This window comes from Heterodontus francisci, chromosome 20 (genome assembly GCF_036365525.1).
Source record: "Heterodontus francisci isolate sHetFra1 chromosome 20, sHetFra1.hap1, whole genome shotgun sequence".
Lineage (NCBI taxonomy): Eukaryota > Metazoa > Chordata > Chondrichthyes > Heterodontiformes > Heterodontidae > Heterodontus > Heterodontus francisci.
The window spans coordinates 28597223-28621497 of NC_090390.1; positions in this window are offsets into that span (position 1 = coordinate 28597223).

The window sequence follows — 24275 nt, forward strand, 5'->3', positions numbered from 1 at the left end:
GGGGGCAGGAAAGGGCGAGGCAGGGTTCCCCCTGCCATTTTGGCCTGGCGCTGGAAACCGCTCCTCCACAAAATCCAGCTCTACATACCCAATGACAGTGTCTGTTACTCACTTTGCTTACTAATCAAAAATGCAATTGGCCACATCTGGATTGTCAGTTGACCACATGTAACTAATGTCTATTGTATTGGACAATGCTGTTCTAGTTACATATTTGAGTATTAAATGTAGCACACACCCATCTTCAGCATCCTATCAGCTGCCTGTAAAAAGCTGAGCTAAGTGGTGCTGCTGTGTTTCAAACAGAAAGAAAACCTGGCTGTTTGAGCAGATGAACAGAAAGACATTTAAAGCAACAGCAGCTGGTTACTATGCAGCATGGGGTGAAAGTGAGTCGGTGGCCTGTTCAATGACAATAGAATTTTGGGGAGATGTAAAATGGGCTGCCAGTTTGCTTTCACCCATTTTATGAGGCTGAATTTTGCCACCGAGGATCGTCCCGTGGGCGGCAGGACAGTGGGACGACATTTTACCGGCGTCGGCCAATTAACAGGTTGCCACCAGGGCTGCCATCCAATTGAAGATGGCATCCCGTCCCCAGAGCTGCTGGCCCAATCAGAGGGTTGGCAGCTCAGCAGCTTTGGCAGCGCCATCGCTAGTGGTGGCCACTGCTGAGGCTGCAGCACAAAGGAGATGGCGCCTCAATGCTACGGCACCCTTGAAGACAAGCACATTTTTTTGAGGAAGCCAGAGCCGGGCAGGTAGGCCCCAGCAACTGGCAGTGGGGTGGGGTGGGGTGGGGGGGGGGGGGTCGTTATTCTAGCTTTCCACGGCAGCAATCTAGGCATGGGGGTGGCCGTTACCACCAGGGGGCCCCCCTCAATGGGCCATGGAGCACCCATCAAGGAGGGTCCCCTCCCAACCCCACCCTGTGAACCCACTGGGAGCCTGCCAGGGCTTACCTGGCTGTCTTCCCATGTGATGGCAGGCCTTCCCGACTTGGACAAAATGCCGGCTGGGGTGGGATGTGGTCCTTAATTGAGCCCTTAAGTAGCTTAATTGGCAGCCTGGCTGGCAGCCACGCCATCGCTGGTAATATGCCATGGTGGTGGGAAGACATCAGGCTCTCCTCCCAACGCATTCCTCTGCCATATTACCAGCCCTTCCACCTCCTAGCCCATCTCCAAAGGGCTGGGAAATGTCAGCTCACACTATTATACAAAATCACAATTAACCCCATCATTTCTACAAAAATTCACAAAATGGAGCATTCTTTCAAAATGTCTCAGGTCTGTGGAGGGTCAAGTGACTGGAGCTGAAACTTTTAAAAATCACATTACTTCGGGTTCAGTTGGCTTGTCATGTTAGGTAATAAAAATCACAGTATTTGTCTCTGGCAGTCATGTCATAAGAAATCTTTAGCCTGAATGCAGGATAAAAAGTATATATATTAACAGGAAGCTGATAATGGAAAAGAAGTGTAAAGTCAATTGGAAGGAACAAAAGCATAAAAGTGAAGTCTAAGGGGAAATTTGTGGAATTGGCAGAGAAAATAATGTCAAATTTGAAAAAAAACAAAGGAGGTTCAAGTATTGCCCAAGTGCAAAACTGAAGTAGCAGAGCAGAGCTTACATTCAGTAACAGGGAATTAGTTTCACAAGATTACATTTGCAGACATTTACATCCAGATAATTTTTTTCTTTTGTAACCTGTTTATCCAAGGTATGAGGAAATCACCTCCTCTCACTTAAAACAAGTATTCCATGAAAAGAAGCATGAGGATTATGCCTGAATAACAGACGTCTTGATGCTGAGGACAAATTTAAAATCTGCTCACATTTGCAGCAGGATACTGTACAAAACAATCGCTTAAGAACAGTTACCAAGAGAAAGACCTCTATTTCATTCCGTAAATTCATGGCTGTCATTGTCCCTGGACAGTTGCATTTTCCTGCTTGTGCAAACTCCAATATGGCTCTTTGTATCAGTTTTCACATGCACTTTTTCACGTTTGCACTTGTACATGGGTAATGTGGCTATGCATGTTGTTTTTGCCTGTTAAATGCATTAACAAGGGTGTAACAAGCAAATTGGCCCACCTCATTGCAATTTCCCTACTTATTGTGAGCATTTGTAAGGACTGGGGCTAATTACTCTGCCTCTGTAGTTGTTGTCGGCAATACTGCGAATAAAATGAATGACTAATGGCTGCTTGGCTTCTGCTGGGCAATAATTTAATCTCCCGTTCCACTCAAATTAGTGGCAAAAAAGAACAACCAGTGAAGGGGTTGTTAGGCTCCTGATAAGTAATAATAATTGTGGTAAAGGAGTTTGTGTTGTTCTCATACCTTTAGGGACCATAGAAATAGAAAATACATGGAAGTTACATCACAGAAACAGAGCATTAAGCCTAACTAGTCCATGCTGTCATTTAGCCTCAATGTGAGCAAGTAAGAGAGTTGCTACACGCACAAGGAAAGTGTGCTTTACTGCCCAAACTATACTTGAGCTTGTTGATGAACTGATGGCTGGCCAACTCAAAATGTTTGGGTCAGCAAATGACACAACAGTTAAGATCCATCAATTTTGTGCATTGGAGGAGATAGCACAGTGATTCCGCTTACTACGCTCTAGATGCACGGCTGACAGGACCACTGCTCCTCAGGCACTACATGACTTGCAGTGCATTTTGCTGACCTGATGTGCTATGCTTCAAAGTCATCTCATTAACATAAATTAATGCCATTCCTATGCACAGTATAATATGTTGATGATGTACCTGTGTTGAATGGGAGGTTACTAGCACTGCCAGCTCTTAAAACTAAACTGCTACTGAAAAGAGGTTGGAATCCTTGGAGCAACGATGTAGGTTAGAAGTGATCTATTGCATGAAATAGTTTTGGTGCTCGACTCAGATGGTTGGTCCATTTTGAGCTGAATGCAGTGGTGGACAGCAACAGAGCAATATAAGGCTGGAAAAATGAATGCTGTCTCACCTGTGTTCTGAATTTGTGGACTGCTGTGGATGACATTTTCATGTCTTTCAAAGTTGTAAATGTATGTTTGATGTTGTACTTGACTCTGAGCTGAGTTTCCGACCGCATATCCACTCCATCACCAAGACTGCTTACTTCCACCTCCATAACATCGCCCAGCTCCACCCTGGCCTCAGTTCTTCTGCTGCTGAAACACTCATCCATGTGTTTGTTACCTTTAGACTTGTTTAGACTTGACTAATCCAAAGCTTATTCAAAACTCCGTTGCCCATATCCTAACTCACACCAAGTCCTGTTCACCCATCACCCCTGCGTTCTTTGACTTATATCGGCTCCCAGTTCAGCAAGGCTCGATTTTAAAATTCTGATCCTTGTTTACAAATCCCTCTATAGCCTCTCCCCTTCCTATCTCTGTAACCTCTTCTAGATCTACAACCCTCCAAGATTTCGGCATTCCTCCAAATTTGACTTCTGCAGCATCCCTGATTCTAAAATAAAAGCAAAATACTGCGGATGCTGGAAATCTGAAACAAAAACAAGAAATGCTGGATTCACTCAGCAGGTCTGGCAGCATCTGTGGAAAGAGAAGCAGAGTTAACGTTTCGGGTCAGTGACCCTTCTTCGGAACCTCCGAAGAAGGGTCACTGACCCGAAACGTTAACTCTGCTTCTCTTTCCACAGATGCTGCCAGACCTGCTGAGTGAATCCAGCATTTCTTGTTTTTGTCCCTGATTCTAATCTCTGGATCACCAATGTCCTTTAGGGAAGGAAATCTGCTGTCCTTACCTGGTCTGGCCTACATGTGACTCCGGACCTACAGCAATGTGGTTGACTCTACATGCCCTCTGAAATGGCCTAGCAAGCCACTCAGTTGTATCTCACCACTACAAAGTCAATAAAAAGGAATGAAACCAGACGGACCACCCGGCAACGACCGAGGCACCAGAAACGACAATGGCAAACACAGCCCTGTCGACCCTGCAAAGTCCTCCTTACTAACATCTGGGGGCTTGTGCCAAAGTTGGGAGAGCTGTCCCACAGACGAGACAAGGAACAGCCTGACATGGTCATACTCACGGAATCATACTTGACAGACAATATCCCAGACACTGCCATCAACATCCCCGGGTATGTCCTGTCCCACCAGCAGGACAGACCCAGCAGAGGTGGCGGCACAGTGGTATACAGTAGGGAGGGAGTTACCCTGGGAGTCCTCAACATCGACTCTGGACCCCATGAACTCTCATGGCATCAGGTCAAACATGGACAAGGAAACCTCCTGCTGATTACGACCGACTGCCCTCTCTCAGCTGATGAGTCAGTACTCCTCCATGTTGAACAGCACTTGGAGGAAGCACTGAGGGTGGCAAGGGCACAGAATGTACTCTTGGTAGGGGACTTCAATGTCCATCACCAAGAGTGGCTCGGTAGCACCACTACTGACCGAGCTGGCCGAGTCCTAAAGGATATATCTGCTAGACTGGGTATGCGGCAGGTGGTGAGGTAACCAACAAGAGGGGAAAACATACTTGAACTCGTCCTCACCAATCTGCCTGCCGCAGATGCATCTGTCCATGACAATATTGGTAGGAGTGACCACCGCACAGTCGTTGTGGAGATGAAGTCCCGGCTTCACATTGAGGATACCCTCCTTCGTGTTGTGTGGCACCACCACTGTGCTAAATGGGATAGATTTCGAACAGATGTAGCAATGCAAAACTGGGCATCAATGAGGCGCTGTGGGCCATCAGTAGCAGCAGAATTGTACTCAACCACAATCTGTAACCTCATGGCCCAGCATATCCCCCACCCTACCATTACCATCAAGCCAGGAGACCAACCCTGGTTCAATGAAGAGTGCAGGAGGGCATGCCAGGAGCAGCACCAGGCATACCTCTAAATGAGGTGTCAACCTGGTGAAGCTACAACACAGAACTATCTGCGTGCCAAACTGCATAAGCGGCATGCGATAGACAGAGCTAAGCGATCCCATAGTCAACGGATCAGATCTAAGCTCTGCAGTCCTGCCACATTCAGCCGTGAATGGTGGTGGACAATTAAACAACTAACTGGAGGAGGTGGCTCCACAAATATTCCCATCATCAATGATGGGGGAGCCAGCACATCAGTGCGAAAGATAAGGCTGAAGCATTTGCAACAATCTTCAGCCAGAAGTGCCAAGTTGATGATCCATCTCGGTCTCCTCCTGAAGTCCCCAGCATCACAGATGCCAGGCTTCAGACAATTTGATTCACTCTGCGTGATATCAAGAAACGACTGAAGGCACTGGATACTGCAAAGACTATGGGCCCTGAAAATATTCCGGCAATAGTACTGAAGACTTGTGCTCCAGAACTTTCTTCGCCCCAGCCAAGCTGTTCCAGTACAGCTACAACACTGACATCTACCTTGCAATGTGGAAAATTGCCCAGGTATGTCCTGTACACGAAAAGCAGGACAAGTCCAACTCAGCCAATTACCGCCCCGTCAGCCTACACTCAATCATCAGTAAAGTGATGGAAGGTGTCATCATCAGTGCCATCAAGCGGCACTTGCTTAGCAATAACCTGCTCAGTGACGCTTAGTTTGGGTTCCCTCAGGGCCTCTCAGCTCCTGACCTCTTTACAGCCTTGGATCAAACATGGACAAAAGAGCTGAACTCAAGAGGTGAGGTGAGAGTGACTGCCCTTGACATCAAGGCAGCATTTGACCGAGTATGGCATCAAGGAACCCTAGCAAAACTGAGGTCAATGGGAATCAGGGGGAAAACGCTCCGCTGGCTGGAGTCATACCTAGCGCAAAGGAAGATGGTTGTGGTTGTTGGAGATCAATCATCTGAGCTCCAGGATATCACTGCACGAGTTCCTCAGGGTAGTGTCCTAGACCCAACCATCCTCAGCTGCTTCAGTGGCGCAGTGGTTAGCACTGCATTGTAAATGTAAATTGCCCCTAGTATAGGTAGGTGGTAGAGAATATGGGATTACTGCAGGGTTAGTATAAATGGGTGGTTGTAGGTTGCACAGACTCGGTGGGCCAAGGGGCCTGTTTTAATGCTGTATCTCTAAATAAAATAAAATATAAATAAATATAAATACCGTGGCTACAAGGGAAGGTCAGAGGCTAGGAATCCTACGGTGAGTAACTCACCTCCTGAATCCCCAAAGCCTGTCCACCATCTACAAGACACAAGTCAGGAGTGTGATGAAATACTCTCCACTTGCCTGGATGGGTGCAGCTCCAACAACACTCAAGAAGCTCGACACCATCCAAGACAAAGCAGCCCGCTTGATTGGCACCCCATCTACAAACATTCACTCCCTCCACCACTGACGCACAGTAGCAGCAGTGTGTACTATCTACAAGATGCACTGCAGCAATGCACCAAGGCTCCTTTGACAGCACCTTCTAAACCCGCGACTTCTACCAACTAGAAGGACAAGGGCAGCAAATGCATGGGACCACCACCACCTGCAATTCCCCTCCAAGTCACACACCATCCTGACTTGGAACTATATCGTCGTTCCTTCACTGTCGCTGGGTCAAAATCCTGGAACTCCCTAACAGCACTGTGGGTGTACCCACCCCACATGGACTGCAGCGGTTCAAGAAGGCAGCTCACCTCCACCTTCTCAAGGGCAATTAGGGATGGGCAATAAATGCTGGCCTGGCCAGCGACGCCCACGTCCAATGAATGAAAAAAAAACATTCCTCCACCACCGCTGGCCGTGCTTTCAGCTGCCTAATCCCTGAACTCTGGAATTCCCTTCGTAATCCTCTCTGCCTCTCTCCTCATTTAAGACACTCCATATGGCCTACCTCTCTCCAAGCTTTTGGTCATTTGTCCTACTATCTTCTTATATGGTTCTCTTTCAAATTTTCTTTGATAACTCTCCTGTGAAGCACCTTAGGACATTTTACTACATTAATGGTGCTATATTAATGCAGTCTGTTATTGCTGGTTGTCATGCAGACCTTCCACCTGCCAAGAATGAGGCATCTTAATTTTGTCATATGAACATTGATTTTAAACTGTTGGTGATATTAATTGAACAGGGGAAAAGCAAAAAACAGGTTTCTTGTGCCTTAAAGTTTACGCTACCGGAATGTCTGTGTCTTTCTGGGCAAGGAAGATGTATCCCTGAGTGATTTGAGAAACTTAACCAATGCTAGGCTAAAGGATTTGGCAGAATTGTTTGTGTTAGAGTTAAAACCAGGAGCTATGAAAGCAGACATATTTACAGTAATAGCACAGCATTTTCAATTAAAAGAAGAAGACAAACCACATGGTAGTACAGTTGAATTAGCTAAAATTCAGTTGTAGATGAGGCAGCTTGAACTTGACAAAGAAAAATAAAAATCAATAGAATTGGAAAAACCTAAGCTTGAATTTAAAAGAGAAAGTGAAAGAGATGGAAGGGTATTCAAATTTTAAAAGATGGAACTAAGATGAAGGGGTGGTCTTGACTCCAGTGAAAATTTTGGTGGCGAAAGATCTGACTCCAACCCAGGACCCAGTGGAGACCTGTTTAAATTTGTACAAGCCCTCCCAAAATTTAAGGAAATGGACGTAGAGGCATTTTTCATTTCTTTTGAAAAGATATCTAGATAGATGAAGTGGCCGAAGAAAAGCTGGACACTGCTTATGCAAAGCAGGTTGATGGGCAGAGCTCATGAAGTTTATGCCATGCTTTCTGAGGACGTTTCTGAAGATTATGAGACGGGAAAAAAGGCTACTCTCGCTGCTTATGAGTTGGTCCCTGAAGCCTACAGACAGAAATTTCGGAACCTCCGGAGACAGCCTGGGCAGACTTAGATGGCATTTGAGAGGCTAAAGCAAACTAATTTTGATCATTGGATGCAGGCACTAAAGGTAGAGGCTACATATGAGAACCTTAGGGAACTAATTCTCCTGGAAGAATTTAAAAATTTACTCCCTCCGTTCGTAAGAACCCATGTAGAGAACCAGAAAGTTTCAACAGTCAGACAGGCAGCGGAAATTGCTGATGATTTCGAGCTTGTTTACAAGTCAAATCCTTTGTCTGTCACTCCCCCAAACCCGAGAAGGATAGAACATGGGAGGATGAAAAGAAGGTAAGTAGCCGAGGACAAGAAAGGACAGCTGGGAATGACCCAAGATCTCCTCCTCAGGCAAGAAAAGAAAGTGCTGAGGGTGGAAGTGAGGTCCAAAAGCCTAAGTGTTACCGTTGCCAGAAGGTGGGACACCTTTGTGTAGGATGCTGGGTTGCGGGGTAAACTCATGGGACTTATTGGGGTGCACAAGGCTAATGCAGAAAAAGGGGCCCTGATTGGGAGTACGACAGATCAGGCTGTAGCTCTGACTGCAGCTGAAAGTGTGGGGGACGTGAACAAGATACCTGAGAGTTGTAGGGAATTCTTGTCAAAAGGAAAAGTAGCTCCTTATCCCTCAAGTGAGGCAGGTAAACCTATAGTTATACTTAGAGATACAGGAGCTACCCAAACTCTTTTGCTGGAGGAAGGCATAACTTTTCCAACACAGAGCACATCGAATGCTAAGGTTTTAGTGAATGGTATTGGCAGGGAGTATATACCCATACCTTTGCGTCGGGTGCACCTAGAGTGTGACCTAATGTCTGGAACGGTAACTGCAGGAGTTGTCCATAATTTGCCTGTGAATGGATTTGACCTACTCCTGGGGAATGATTTGGCTGGAGCGAAGGTAGTAGCTTCTCCAGTAGTCACGGAAAAAACAAATGAAGTCAAAGAGACAGAACAGTTGCAGGAAAGGTTCCAGGAATTTTTCCTTCATGTGTAGTGACCCAAGCAATGGCTAAACAAGTTCCTTTGTCAGTGGTAAAAGTGGCACCATAGATCAAAATCTGAAAATCTGAAACTTTCTTTGGAGATTTGGATAATCCAAATGAAATGTTTAGTCAGTCTTCTCTGATCAAGGCTCAGCAGGTCGATCCAGAGTTAAATAAAGTGGCACAATTGGCTTTAACTGAAGCTGAAGCAAAGGGAGTTCGGGAAGGCTACTATATTAAAAATGGGATCCTGATGAGGAAGTGGCTGTATCCGAAAGCATGTAAACATTTATATAGATGTTATGACCTGTGGGGAAGTGGAACTAGAAAAGATAGTGCACTCCTCCCGCCTCGGTCATAACAAGACATAGCTGCTGGCCCTGATATGTGTCCAATGAATGCCCTGGTGCACCGGAGAGAAAGTGTACCACTGAATCAAGGAGTAACAGCCTAATGTTACATGATACAACACACCATTCCAGCACAGGTTTAATCGTGCTTTTGTGTTAGTTTGTAATTTCCTTGGGTAATGTGTGCAGATTGCAACACTTCTGTGTGATGCCAATAGTTGCAAGAGCATAACGAATTGATTTAAGACTGCAAGAATAACTGATGATGGATTTTGACATTGTTTCAGACTAATGATAGTTCCCACACTCCAAAGCTATGAGCACTTTTGTTGAAACAGTCAATCATATTTCTGTCATTACTTTGAAATAACAATGTGACAAATATGATGTTTGAAAGATGTAATAGTTTTATAAATAGAGCTATCTTGTGATACATATTTATAACTACTGTGTTCTAGAGGTGACCATATGTTATACAATATTAAAAAGAGTTTTATTTAAGTGTTGTTTATATCTTCTTAAACTGCTCCTTCTTGTTTCAATTGTAAATTTGAAATTTGAAAGGCATTTTTGCCTAATAAAGTGTCTCATAAAATACTGCATTGAGAGCAATGAGTCAGCTTTAAATGTTAGTTTATCAAATTTGCTGGGATTTATCGGGCTGAACTTTATTAGTGGGCCGCGCATTGCGGTGGCATGCTTTGAAGTCGGCTGCCTTCAAAAATGGAAGCACCACTGCTGAGCCCTCGCGATATTTTGCGCGGGAGCACATTTCAATGGAGGGGGTGTTGCGGCTGACCCCGATGACGTAGGAGGTGGCCGCTTGTCCCTGGCAATGGCGTCCGGTGCCACCGCGCAGGCACCAGCACCATTTTTAAAGGGCTTCAAGCCCTTAGCAAAAATTTGAATTTTTAAACGAACATTACACTGAAATTTGTAATAAAACAAAATCAAAAGCTGCAGGCCCTTTCCAACCTATTGACCTATATGACAATCAATAACTTTATTCCCACCCTGAACCTTCCCCCCCCCCCGAGACATTTGCCCTTCAACCCCTTCCCACCATCCCCACAACCATTAAAAAAGTGTTTTCCTCGATTCCCCCCTCCCTCCCTGCTAATTTCATTCCTCCCGGTTCCCCACCAGTGACTTACCTTAGAACTCCGAACGGAGTTCCGAAGGTGCGCGTGTTGCATCGGGCAGCCGTAATATTGGCATGGGAACAGCCGCCGGGACCAGGTAAGTTAATTTGCATGTTTACTTAATTAGATTAGATTAGATTAGAGATACAGCACTGAAACAGGCCCTTCGGCCCACCGAGTCTGTGCCGAACATCAACCACCCATTTATACTAATCCTACACTAATCCCATATTCCTACCACATCCGCACCTGTCCCTATATTTCCCTACCACCTACCTATACTAGTGACAATTTATAATGGCCAATTTACCTACCAACCTGCAAGTCTTTTGGCTTGTGGGAGGAAACCGGAGCACCCGGAGAAAACCCACGCAGACACAGGGAGAACTTGCAAACTCCACACAGGCAGTACCCGGAATCGAATATTAATTGTAATATTCAAATGAAGGCTCCGCCACCCAGAGGCAGAGGATGGTGGGGAGCCCCCCCGCCACGACCTCTGACGTCGAGGGCTGGTAAAATTCAGCCCATCACCTCTGAGGCCCCACTGCAAGATTTTGGTATTGCACACTAACAGGCAACATTTCCATTAGGCTTTGGCTGAATGTATTGCTGGAGGTTTCAACACATGACCTTCAGCTTCTAACTGCCCCACCCAGTGAAACAGTCTTTTTCACCATATCCAATATTTTTATAACTAATAAATGAAAATGATCAAAAGACAATGAAGTAAAACACAATTTTTTAATACCCCTATGATGTTTCTCCTAGATTGCTCACCAGAGTGTCCAGGCGATTAATTTTCTGTTTCTGGAGACTCCAGGACAATCCCGGTGGGTTGGAACCCGAATTTGCATAAACCTGTCAGTGTGTCAGTATTTGCTGACCAAAATCAGCATTTTTAATTGGTCCTTAACACTTCCCAGTCATTGCCCCAAAGCATTTCAAAAATCCCTCTGCATGTGTGCAAAATTTGGGTGTTTGGAGCAAATGCTCTGACAGTTGGCCATTTGCATGCAATTCAGATAGTTTGAGCACTTGCAAAGATAGAGGCAATTGTGTGCACCTGCATAAAAGGGTAAGGATTGATGTAGGAGCATAAGGCTCCTGCTGGCTCAGCTCAGCATTCAGTAACAGACTCTCGTAAAGGATTACAATTCTGTGTTCAAAAAGCTCTGTGACCCAAGTGAAGTCAATGCTGGAAAATGCACCAAATGGTCAAAATCAAAATGTCTTTGGAGCAGAGGTGCATGCTCCCAGATTCTGGTAGGAGATAAACCTTGTTTCTTCAGTGCTTACATCTTCTTTCACAAATCTCTAGAATATGACAAATGTATTTCTGTGCGCTTTAGTACTATGCAGTACCAGCGATGGATATGTCAGGTGTACCTGCAACTTAATTTACAACAAGCACAAGTTACATTGCACTCTCAGCATAACCACTTGTTTTCATGTTATAAGCAAGGGTTTTGATCTTTGGCTTTTGCAGCAGTAGGGTCAGAATTGTGAAATATGATCTGAAAACATTTGTGCAAGCTCTGGAATCCCATGCAATAAAACAGAATTGAACATATTCAATCATTGTGAATTTAGTCATTGGGCTGTTTCCAAGGTGATGGCTGTTATATGACTTAGAGTCATAGAGTTATACAGCACAGAAACAGGCCCTACGGCCCATCGTGTCTGTGCCAGCCATCAAGCACCAATCTATTCTAATCCCATTTTGCAGCACTTGGCCTGTAGCCTTGTATGCTATGGCATTTCAAGTGCTTATCTAAATACTTCTTAAATGTTGTGAGGGTTCCTGCCTCTACCACCTCTTCAGGCAGTGCGTTCCAGATTCCAGCCACCCTCTGGGTGAAATTTTTTTTCCTCAAATCCCCTCTAAACCTCTTGCCCATTACCTTAAATCTATGCCCCCTGGTTATTGACCCCTCCACTAAGGGAAAAAGTCTCTTCCTATCTAACCTATCAATGCCCCTCATAATTTTGTATACCTCAATCATGTCCCCCCCTCAGCCTTCTCTGCTCCAAGGAAAACAACCCTAACCTTTCCAGTCTCTCTTCATAGCTGAAATGCTCCAACCCAGGCAACATCCTGGTGAATCTCCTGTGCTTCCTCTCCAGTACAATCACATCCTTCCTATAGTGTGGTGCCCAGAACTGTACACAGTACTCCAGCTGTGGCCTAACTAGCGTTTTATACAGCTCCATCATAACCCCCCTGCTCTTATATTCTGTGCCTCAGTTGATAAAGGCAAGTATCCCATATGCCTTCCTAAACAACTTATTTACCTGTGCTGCTGCCTTAAGTGATCTATGGACAAGTACACCAAGGTCCCTCTGACCTTCTGTACTTCCTCGGGTCCTACCATCCATTGTATATTCCCTTGCCTTGTTAATCCTCCCAAGATGCATCACCTCACACTTCTCAGAATTAAATTCCATTTGCCACTGCTCCTCCAATCGTACCAGCCCATCTATATCATCCTGTAATCTGAGGCTTTCCTCCTCACTATTTACAACACCACCAATTGTCAGCTTTTTGGGCACAAAGTCAGCTGTTTTGGAGTTGTTTGTTTACTTTTGTGAGTTTTCTAGCTTGACATGCCTGGGTGAGAAATTAGAACTGCCCCTGAAACAGTTTCTGCATTCCAGTCCATGCCAGTGGGAGGCCCAAGTTAAATTCAGCATCAAAAATCAAGCTAAATTTAATGGTCACAGCAGTGGTTCCATCCACAAGCTGGAAAGCTGGTGGCAATGCCGCTATGGCCATTTTCGGAAGCACCGATGAGATTAAATGCCAATCACACAGTTAACTGCCTGCTGTTGCAGTTCCTGTGCCTTTAAGGGCAAAGGTCCCACCTCCAAGAGCAGTCAGCCAATCAGGGGCTCAGCAGCTCTTAGTCCCAGCAGCACAACTGGGACTGCAGCCTCCAGAGTAGCAACCATGAAGGATGCCCCAGATGACAGGTGAGTGGGGACGGGCCAGGCAGTTAGGCCCCGGCAAGGTTGGGGGTGGAGAGGGTTGTCCTTGCTGCCGAGGGGCCCTCCATGGGCTATGGGGTGCCCAAGCCCACAGGGAGGTCACCAGGGGTATACCTGGGTATATCTGGCAGCCTCCCCACGTGATGTATTGCCCCTACCAGCAGTGGCAGGATGAGACCCTTAAGTGGCCATTATTTGGCCATTTAAAGGCCATTTGGCAATTAATTGGCCACTGAAAGGCCACAAGTGGCCTGGGGCGGGCGTGCCATTTTCAACCTCGCTCGCTGCTGGTAAAATGGCAGTGGAGGCGGGTATGCAATGGGAGCAGCACTCCCGCCTCCCACTCGTTTTTATGCCACCACCCACTGCCACCCCCCCCCCCCCCCCCCCCTCCTGTCTCCAGTCCACTCTCAGGGGGGCTGTAAATACAAGAACACAGGAAATGGGGCAGGAATAAACCAAATGGCCCATCGAGCCTGCTCCACCATTCAAAACAATCATGGCTGATCTTGGGCTTCAATTCCATTTTACTGCCCACTCGCCCTATCCTTTGATTCCCTGAGAGACCAAAAATCTGTCTACCCCAGCCTTAAATATATTCAATGATGGAGCATCCACAACCCTCTGGGGTAGAGAATTCCAAAGATTCACAACCCTTTGAGTGAAGTAATTTCTTCTCATTTCAGTCCTAAATGATTGACCCCTAATCCTGAGACCGTGCCCCGTGTTTTAGATTACCCGGCCAGCGGAAATAATCTCTCAGTGTCTACCCTATCAAGCCCCTTTAGAATCTTATATATCTCAATGAGATCACCTCTTATTCTTCTAAATGCAAGAGAATATAGGCCCAATTTACTTAGCCTCTCATTGTAGGACAACTACCTCATCCCAGAGACCGATCTAGTGAAGCTTCGCTGTAAAATTCCAGCCACGATACTTCACTTACGTGGAGAGATTAGTGAAGCTGGAATTGTTCTTCTTATAGCAGGGTAATAATGGTGTTCAAAATCACGAGAGGCTTTGCTAGATTCAGTAAGGAGGAACTGTTTTCATTGTTGCATGGTAACCGAATATAAGCATAGATAATAGCAAAGGAGCAAGGGGAAAGATGAAACAACACCTTTTTTTTAATGCAGTGAGTTGTTTTAATATGGAATGCATTGCCTGAAAGGGTGGTGGAAGCAGATTCAATAGTAACATTCAAAACGGAATTGGATATATACTTGAAAACAAAAACATTTGCAGAGCTTTTGGGAAAAGACAAAAAGGTGGGACGAATTGGACAGCCCTTTTAAAGTGCCAACTCAGGCACAATGAGACACATGTCCTCCTTCTGTGTTTTACATCTGCACGGGCTGAATTTTCAGGACATCCCAAAGGGGGAAACAGAGGAGGGGGATCCCCAAAAATACCAGTGCCGGCCAGCTTGTCAGTTACAGGATACCACTCCCAGCACTGGCAACGTTAATGAGGGCGGGACAGGAATCCTGCTCTCCTCCCAATTGAGGCCAATTAACACATTTTTAAAGCTTGTTAAATGCTTGCTAAAGTTGAATGGTGGAATTTTAAAAGGGGTGCATGCACCTTCTGTTGCAGATTAGCTAAAATGAGTGGGTGAAGGGTGGGGAACCAGTCATGGCTGCCCTTGGGCATCACCCTGGCCCCATAAGAAGGTCAGTGGGGCAAAGGGGGATTTGGTGCTTAGTAAGGAGATGTTCCTGGCATTGCACAGGTGGCAGGGAGAATGGCCACTCAGCGTGTGGGCATCAAAAACGGGTCCACCACCCCTGGCATCACGGACCAGAAGAGCAGGCTGCCAATCGCAGTTGGATGGCCACATGTCCAAAAAGGAAGGCTGCATCTAACATTGGGGGTACAACTGTCAGATTTTCGGCTCAGTGGCGATGAGGGGAAATGCCCTTCAGAGAAAGAATCGTAAAACCATAAAAGTGTTACGGCACAGAAAGAGACCATTCAGCCATTGTGTCTGCGTCGGTTGGACAAGTTAGCCACCCAATCTAATCCCACCTTCCAGCACCTGGTCCGTAGCCTTGCAGGTTACAGCACTTCAGGTGCAGATCCAGGTACCTTTTAAATGAGTTGAGGGTTTATACCTCCACCACCAATCGGGGCAATGAATTCCAGACACTCATCACTCTCTGGGTGAAAAAGTTTTTCCTCATGTCCCCTCTAATCCTTCTATCAGACACCTTAGAATTGTGCCCCCTAGTAATTGTCCTCTCTGTTAAGGGAAACAGGTCCTTCCTATCTATCTAGGCCCCTCATAATTTTGTACACCTTAATTAAGTCACCCCTCAGCCTCCTCTGTTCGAAGGAAAACAACCCATCCCATTCAATCCTTCCTCATAGCTGCAATTTTCAAGCCCTGGTAACATTCTTGTAAATTTCCTCTGTGCTCTTTCCAGAGCAATTATGTCCTTCCTGTAATGTGGTGACCAGAACTGTACGCAATACTCCAGCTTTGGCCTAACCAGCATTTTATACAGTTCCAGCATTCCATTCCTGATTTTATATTCTATACCTCAGCCAATAAAGGAAAGCATTCCATATGCCTTCTTCACCACTCTATCTACCTATCCTGTCACCTTCAGAGACATGTGGACGTGCACTCCAAAGTCTCTCACTTCTTCTACCCTTCTCAATATCCTCCCGTTTATTGGATATTCCCTTGCTTTGTTTGCCCTCCCCAAATTCATTACCTCACATTACTCCTGATTGAATTCCATTTGCCACTTTTCTGCCCACTCAACCAAATCATTGATATAATTCTGGAGTCTACAGCTATCCTCTTCACTATCAACTACACGGCCAATTTTTGTGTCATCTGCAAATTTCCCAATCATGCCTCCCACATTTAAGTCCAAACCACAAACAGCAAGTGACCCAACGCTGAGCCCTGTGAAATGTCACTGGAAACTGCCTTTCATTTGCAAAAACGCCCGTCGACCATTACCCTTTGTTTCCTGTCACTGAGCCAATTTTGGATCCAACTCGTCACATTCCCCTGTATCCCATGGGCTTTTACCTTTCTGACCAGTATGCCATGTGGGATCTTGTCAAATGCCTTACTAAAATCCATATAGACAATATCCACTGCACCATCCTCATCAATGCTCCTTGTTACTTCCTCAAAACATTCAATTAAGGTTAGTAAGACATGTGTAGTAAGACATGGCCTTCCCTTAACAAATCCGTGCTGACTATCCCTGATTAATCTGTGCCCTTCTAAGTGACTGTTTATCCTGTCTCTCAGAATTGATTCTAATAATTTGCCCACCACTGAGATCAGACTGACCATCCTATAATTATTTGGTCTATCCCTCGCACCCTTTTTAAACAATGGTAGAACGTTTGCAGGCCTCCAATCCTCTGGTACACCACCTGTATCTAATGAGGATATGAAGATGATCCTCAGAGAATCCACTATTTCCTCCCTGGCTTCCTTTAACAGCCTGGGATACAATCCATCTGGCCCTGGTGATTGATCCACTTTCAAGGATGTCAGATTCTCTAGTACTTTCTCTCTCATTATGTTTATCGTACCTAATATTTCACATTCCTCCTCTTTAACTACAGTGTCTGCATCATCCCACTCCTTTGTGAAGACAGAGACAAAGTAGTCATTTAGAACCCTGCCTACATCTTCTGCATCCACATATAAGTTACCTTGTACATCTCTGATCGGCCCTAATCTTTTCTTAGTTATCCTCTTGCTCTCAATGTACTGATAAAACATCTTTGGATTTTCCTTGATTTTACCTGCCAATATTCTTCATGTTCTCTCTTTGCTTTCCTAATTTCCTTTTTTACTTCATCCCTGCACTTTCTATACTCCTCTAGGCTTTCTAAAGTATTGAGTTTTTTGTGACTGTCATAAACTTTCTTTTTCTGTTTTATCTTACCCTGTATGCTTCTAAATAACTAGGGGGCTCTAGATTTGGCAGTACCATACTTTTTCTTTGTGGGTACCTGTCTACACTGTGCCTGTAGAATGTCGCTTTTGAATGCCTCCCATTGGTTTGCCACTGATTTTCCTTCAAGTAGCTGTATCCGGTCCACTTTCGCCAGATCACTTCTCAGCTTCGTAAAATTTGCCTTTCTCCAATTTAGAACTTTCACTCCTGTTCTATCCTTGTCCTTTGCCATAATAATGCTAAATGTTATGACCAGGTGAGAAAGGGGTCAAGGGTTCCCTCTCAGCCTTCAACTGGTCTTACCATAGCAGGGTTTTATTTTAAAACACTGTTTTTAGTCCCCGCTCAGTGAATCCATGTTCACTAACTTTCAATTATAAGGCAAAGAAACCAGCCAAACAGGTTTTCTTAGGTTTAAAGAAAAAAGGTTGAGCTTTATTAAACTTAAACTCTAATTTGGTTAATGCCTATGGATACATGACATGCCCATGCTGGCATGCATACGTGATACACACATGCAGAAAGAGACAGAAAAGAGCGGAAGAAATAAATTGGAAAAGTTTGAGACAATATCTCTGAAGATGGGTTTGATTACTGTTCTTCGAGCTCGCTGTAAGGTCCTTGATTGCAGGTAGATCAGGCTTTTCGTTGGGGCCCAGTATTCTTGAAGGGTCACTGACCTGAAACGCTAACTCTGCTTCTCTCTCCACAGATGCTGAGTATTTCCAGCATTTCTTGTTTTTATTTCAGATTTCTAGCATCTGCAGTATTTTGCTTTTCATTTTCTTAAACCTTGTTCGCTGTAGGAGATTTTCTCTCTTGAAGCTCATGTGTCCTCAGTGGGTCCAGAAGCTTGTGAGAAAGAGATGGGAGCAGACAGGAGAGGTCTTCTCACTCCAGGGGAAAACGGTCTTTCTCTATTCAAAAACTCTGTGGCTGGTTCAAAAAAACCCTGGACCATCCAGTTAGTCATGTGACCAGCTGGTTTAACCTGTCCTGGCTTTTGTGGATTGGATCAATTTAGCAATCTCTGGAATGCCCTTCCTTACACTTTCAACGTCTGGTGATCAAAATCCATTGTGGATTGAATGTGTCAGGGAATGGTCCTTTTGTCTCCACAAGCACTGTCTGTTAGTATGCAAATATTTTTCAGCTACGTGTCTGGCAGCCCTTGTAACAGGCCTTCTCTTCTTCCCAGCAAGTTTAAATTCAATGTTCATATGACAAAATTAATATGCCTCATTCTTGGCAGGTGGGGGCCTGCATGACACTAAATCTAACTGTATTATAGTCACTAGCTCCAAAATGGTCACCCACTGCTACTTCATCCACTAGCCCAGCTTCATTTCCAAAGACTAAGTCGAGAATTGTGCCCCCTCTTGTTGGGCTTGTTACGTTCTGGCTAAAAAGGTTCTCTTGAATGCAGTTCAAGAATTTTGTGACCTCTGTGCCCTTCACGCTGTTTGTCTACCAGTTGATATTGGGGTAGTTTACATCATCAACTATTATTGCTCTCTTGTTTTTGCACTCAGAAATTTGCCTACATATTTGTTCTTCTATCTCACTCTCACTATTTGGGGGTCTATAGTACACTTCTAGTAGTATGGCTGCCCTTTTTTATTTCTGAGTTCAACCCATATGGCCTCATTTGATTACTCATTTAGCATATCATCCCTCCTCAAAGCTGTAATTGATTATTCAACCAATAATGCTACACCCCCTCTTTTTTATCCCCCTGTCTATCCTGCCTGAAAATTCTATATTCAGGGATGTTGAGCTGCCATTTTTGTCCTTCTTTAAGCCAAGTTTACGTGATAGTCATGATATCATGCTGCCATGTGTCTATCTGTACCCTTGGCTTTATTTACTGTACTCCTTCCATTTAAATAAATATCTTTTAATTCTGCCAACACTGAAAGAATACAAGAAATAGGAACAGAAGTAGACTATATGGCCCTTTGAACCATTCAATACGATCATGGCTGATCTTGGGCTTCAATTCCACTTTCCTGCCTACTCCCCAAATCGCTTGACTCTCTATCCAAAAATCTATCTATCCAGCCTTAAATGTATTCAATGATGAAGCATCCACAACCCTCTGGGGTACAGAATACCAAAGATTCACAACCCTTTGAGTGTAGTCATTTCTCCTCATCTCAGTCCTGAATGATTGGCCCCTTATCCTGAGACTGTGCTCCCGCCTTCTAGATTCCACGACCAGTGGAAGCAATCTCTCAGCTTCTACCCTATCAAGCCCTTTCAGAATCTTGTATGTCTCAATTAGATCACCTCTCATTCTTCTAAACTCCAGCGAATATAGGTCCAATTTACTCAGTCTCTCATCATACGACAACCCTCTCATCCCAGGGACCAATTTAGTAAATCTTTGCTGCACCGCCTCTAGTGCAAGTATATTTTCTCTTAAATATGGAGACCAAAACTGCACACCAGTATTCTAGGTGCAGTGTCACCAAAGCCCTGTACAATTTTAGTAAGAATTCTTTATTCCTGTACTCCAATCCCCTTTCAATAAAGGCCAACATGCCATTTGCCTTCTTAATAGCCTGCTGTACCTGTATGTTAACTTTGTGCGTTCCTTGTACAAGTACCCCCAAGTCTCTCTGAACATCAACACTTACCAGTTTCACACCTTTCAAAAAATATTCTGCTTTTCTATTTTTATGACCAAAGTGAACAACTTCACATTTCCCTACATTATACTCCATTTGCCATCTTGCTGCCAACTCACTTAGCCTGTCTATATCTCTTTTCAGCCTCTCTATGTCCTCCCTGCAGGTTACCTTTCCACCAAGCTTTGTATCATCAGCAAACCTAGATACATTATTCTCTGTCTCTTCATCCAAGTTATTAATATAGAGTGTAAATAGCTGAGGTCCCGAGCACTGATCCTTGTGGCACCCCACTATTCACTGCCTTCCCACTTGAAAATACCCCATTTATGCCCACTCTCTGCTTCCTGCTTGTTAACCAATCCTCTATCCACGCTAATATATTACCCTCAACATCATGAGCCGTTATCTTGCCTATTAATCTTTTATGTGGCACCTTATCGAATGGCTTTTGGAAATCCTGGTATGCTACATCTACCGGTTCCCCTACTAGTTACATCCTTAAAAAAACTCTAATAAATTTGTCAAACAGCATCTCCCTTTAGTAAAACCATGCTGATTTGTTCCAATCATACTATGCTTTTCCAAGTGCAATGTTAAGACTTCTTTAATAATAGTTTACAGCATCTTCCCAGTGACTGATGTTAGGCTAACTGGCCTGTAGTTCCCTGTTTTCTCTCCACCTCCTTTCTTGAACAGCAGTGTAACATTTACCAACTGCCAATCTGATGGGACCATTCCTGAATCTAAGTAGTTCTGGCAAATCATAGCCAGCGCATCTACTATCTCTTCAGCTATCTCTTTTAGAACCCTCGGATATTATCCATCTGGTCCCGGGGACTTGTCAGATTTTATTCCCTCAAGTTTCTCCAATATTTTTTCTCAGCTGATATCAATATCGTTAATTTCCTCACACTTTTTAGCCCTTAGGTTACTGCCTATTTCTGGTATGGAACTAGTGTCTCCTACTATGAAGACAGACACAAAAAGTTACAGCATACAGTACGGGCTGCAACTCAGGGGCAAGAAACAAAAGTGTAGCACTGTGGTGGAAAGGGAAAAAAAGGGGTGGTGGTGAATACAGAGCTGTACAAAAATAAAAAAACAGTGTGGTGCATGGTTCAATAAATGGTGGTGGCAAGAGAACACAAATATAAACACAACAAATCGTAACGGTGGCGGATAGAAACACATAACACATCCGATGGTGTAATTTAGGGTAGGTCTTCAGACCACGAACCAGAATGGCGCCTGACTTCATGCGTCCCCCAATGCGGTACAACATCTACTGGTGGAGTGCAACATGCTTGGCTTCTGGGTAACTTGGAAGGATCTGTGACAGATTTGTATCAAACCCCAGTCTCACCCTTGTACTCCAACAAAAGAGCCCTGTTTCTTTTGTGGTCACTCCTGGAGGTAGTTCTTAGTGGATGGGCCACGTAAAAACTAGGAAGTGGCATTCAAACAGAAAGGGTGGAACCCTGGGCATCAGGAGGGCATGGGAGAGGAAAGAGGATGAGGAAAGCAATTTCGGCCATGCCCTCAACACAGGATCTACCCCCAAAGACAAAGCTACCTGGAGATGACCGAGAACCAGTGCTGCAGGATACTGTGACTCTCTAGGCAGAATGCCACAGACATGTGTGCCCTCATAGCTGAAGGCTTTGCATCTCGCAGCATTGGTCATCATGGTCTGCCAGTAGCCATCAAAGTCACTGTGGCCTTGAACTCCTTCACTTCTGGCTTCTTTCATGGATCAGTTGTGGACCTCAGTGATATATCGCAAACAGCTGAGCACCATGCATCTCACAGGTCATTGATGCCCTCTTTGGCAGAGCTGGGCAGCTGGGCGTGACAGATATGCCCTCGTAGGGACAGATGGCATTGGGTTTCGCCTCCAAAACTGGATTCTCCCAGGTGCCCAGCATCATCAATTGCACCCGTGTGGCCATCAAGGCAGCCAGTGACTGGCTACTCGGATCCATTAAGAGGAAGGACTTTCACTCACTCAATGTCCAATAGGTCTATGACCACAACAAGTGCTTCCTCCATGTTTATGCTCACTTTCTTGGCAACTGCCATGACTCCTTCATTTTCTTCCAGTCCAGGCTGCCTCAAATCTTCACTACAATCCCCAAAGTGTGTGGATGGTTCCTAGGGAACAAGGGAAATCCCTTGAAGGCATGGCTACTGACCCCTGTACAAGAGCCCAGACAGAGGCACAGAAGTCATGCAACTCATGCCATCTGCTCAGTCGGGCAACTGTTCAGCAGACCAATTCCAGTACCTGGACCACTTGAGTGGTGCCCTGCAATACCTCCCTGCAGGGGTCTCTGTCACTGTGGTTGTCTGCTGCGCTCTCCATAAAATGGCCCTACAGAGAGCTGTGGAAATCTTTCGCACAATCAGCAGATCCTTCACTTAAGATAACCAGCAGCCTCAATGATGCTACCATGGGGAGTCTAAATCAGTCCCACACTTCATCTGGCCTGCCTCCATTCCCGTTCCTACTGGCTCTAATTGGTCAAAAAACCCATCTCCATACCAATTAAGTGCATCTCCACCTGAAAATCTTAAATTTAATCTGTTTCTGACCTGTTATGTTTTTGCCGTTTTGCTGGATATTTTATAGGTCTGATTTATCTCAGAGCAATGCAGATATGACACTACGTCTAAATCAACAACAGGTTTATTTACAACAGTTTTAAATATCTCAGCACTTACTCAGAACACTCTTATAGTTACTAGAACTTTCCAGTCTGTCTTTTTTAGTTTCAGTTTCATCAACTTTGAAGCTTAAACAATCAATCAAACCATTGAACACTAGCTGACCCGAAAACAAATCCAGTTCCTGTTTCCTGCCTCCATGGTGAAAATTCAGCCCTATGATTCTATTATTGTGTCAAAATTATTTGTTCAGGTTTTTGGGGGTTGGGGGAAGCAATGGAGCTTCAGCTGGATCATGAATTCCTTCAAAAAATGGCCTTTAATAATGTTGTACAGTTTCTGAAAAACAGGTATTGTTACTGAGATATTACAGTAGATCCAGCAGGACAGTACAGTGGCAGGATTAAATGAGATCTAAGCTATAGCTAGAGTTAGAAAAAAGTATTTTAAATTCTGTAGCCTGTTGGAGTTATCAAGAGAAAAAGTTATGATAATGACTATGAAAGATTGCACCATACACTAAGGCCTGAATTTATGCTCTGTGAATGGTAGGTGGATTAATCTGTTACCATTATTTACTTTTGATCTAGGGTGCTTTAAAGATTGACTTTACTGTCAAATAGTGAAAAGGAATTAAATTGTACTCACATTATTTCATTATAGGGTTATTTTTGATAATTGTACTCTGTGCTTATGTGCTTTCTCCACAGATTTTTGTGACAATGTGCCCCTAGAATAGGAATGGCCTGGTCCCACTGAGAAGGTTACACCTGGTGTTGTGCCGAACCTAGTTTTAATGCATTAAAGTGGTGATGTTAGTGGCACTTAAAATGAGAGGACAGAGTCCCATTGATTTTTCAGTTTCATCTGGATGTAGAAATGTGTTCTTGTAAGTGAATCTTGAAAAACAAGTGCCTGGAATTTCTGCGGGGAAATTCCGAACTGTCAGCGGAAGATTGGTGGAAACTCTGGGGGAACTGCCAGTGACACTGTTTCCTTGTGGATTCTGTGTATTTTCTGCTGGAAGGTCCCCTGTGGGTATTTTATGCCTCCTCCTCCACCCCCCCCTCCCCTCCCCCCCACTATATTTTATTGGAGTTGCTTGGGTGGCAGAACTGCAGAGTTGTTATCTTGTAGTTTTAATGTGATAGCTGAATCATTGAGATGGCAGCCTCAAAATTAAGATGTGCATTTGACAAAATTATACCTTGATTGATTACAAATATTTTTGTTAACCATACCACAAAGTAAGAAATGATTTTAACTTTCAAGTGGAAAATAGGAGGTAGCAGCTCCGCCTTCACTGAATAGGAAAATAGTGTGGGGCATATATTAGGGGGTCAATCTGCTACCCCTGTTTAAGCTAAAATTAATCAAAATTTGCAGATGACACAAAACTTGGAAGTATTTTGAACTGTGAGGAAGATTGTAATAAACTTCAAGAAGACGTTGACAGGATGGTGAAATGTGCAGATAAGTGGCAGATGAAATTGAATGCAGAGAAGTGTGAAGTGCTTCTTTTGGTAGGAAGAATGAGGTGAGGCAATATAAAATAAAGCGTACACTTCTAAAGCGGGTGCAGGAGCAGAGGGGCTTGGCAGCATATGTGCACATATCATTGGAGGTGGCAGGGCAGGTTGAGAAAGCAGTTAATAAGGCATATGGGATCCTGGGCTTCATAAATAGGGGCATAGAGTATAAAAGCAAGGAAGTTATGATCAACTGGAGTATTGTGTCCAGTTCTGGGCACCACACATTTGGAAGGATACAGAAGGATACAGAGA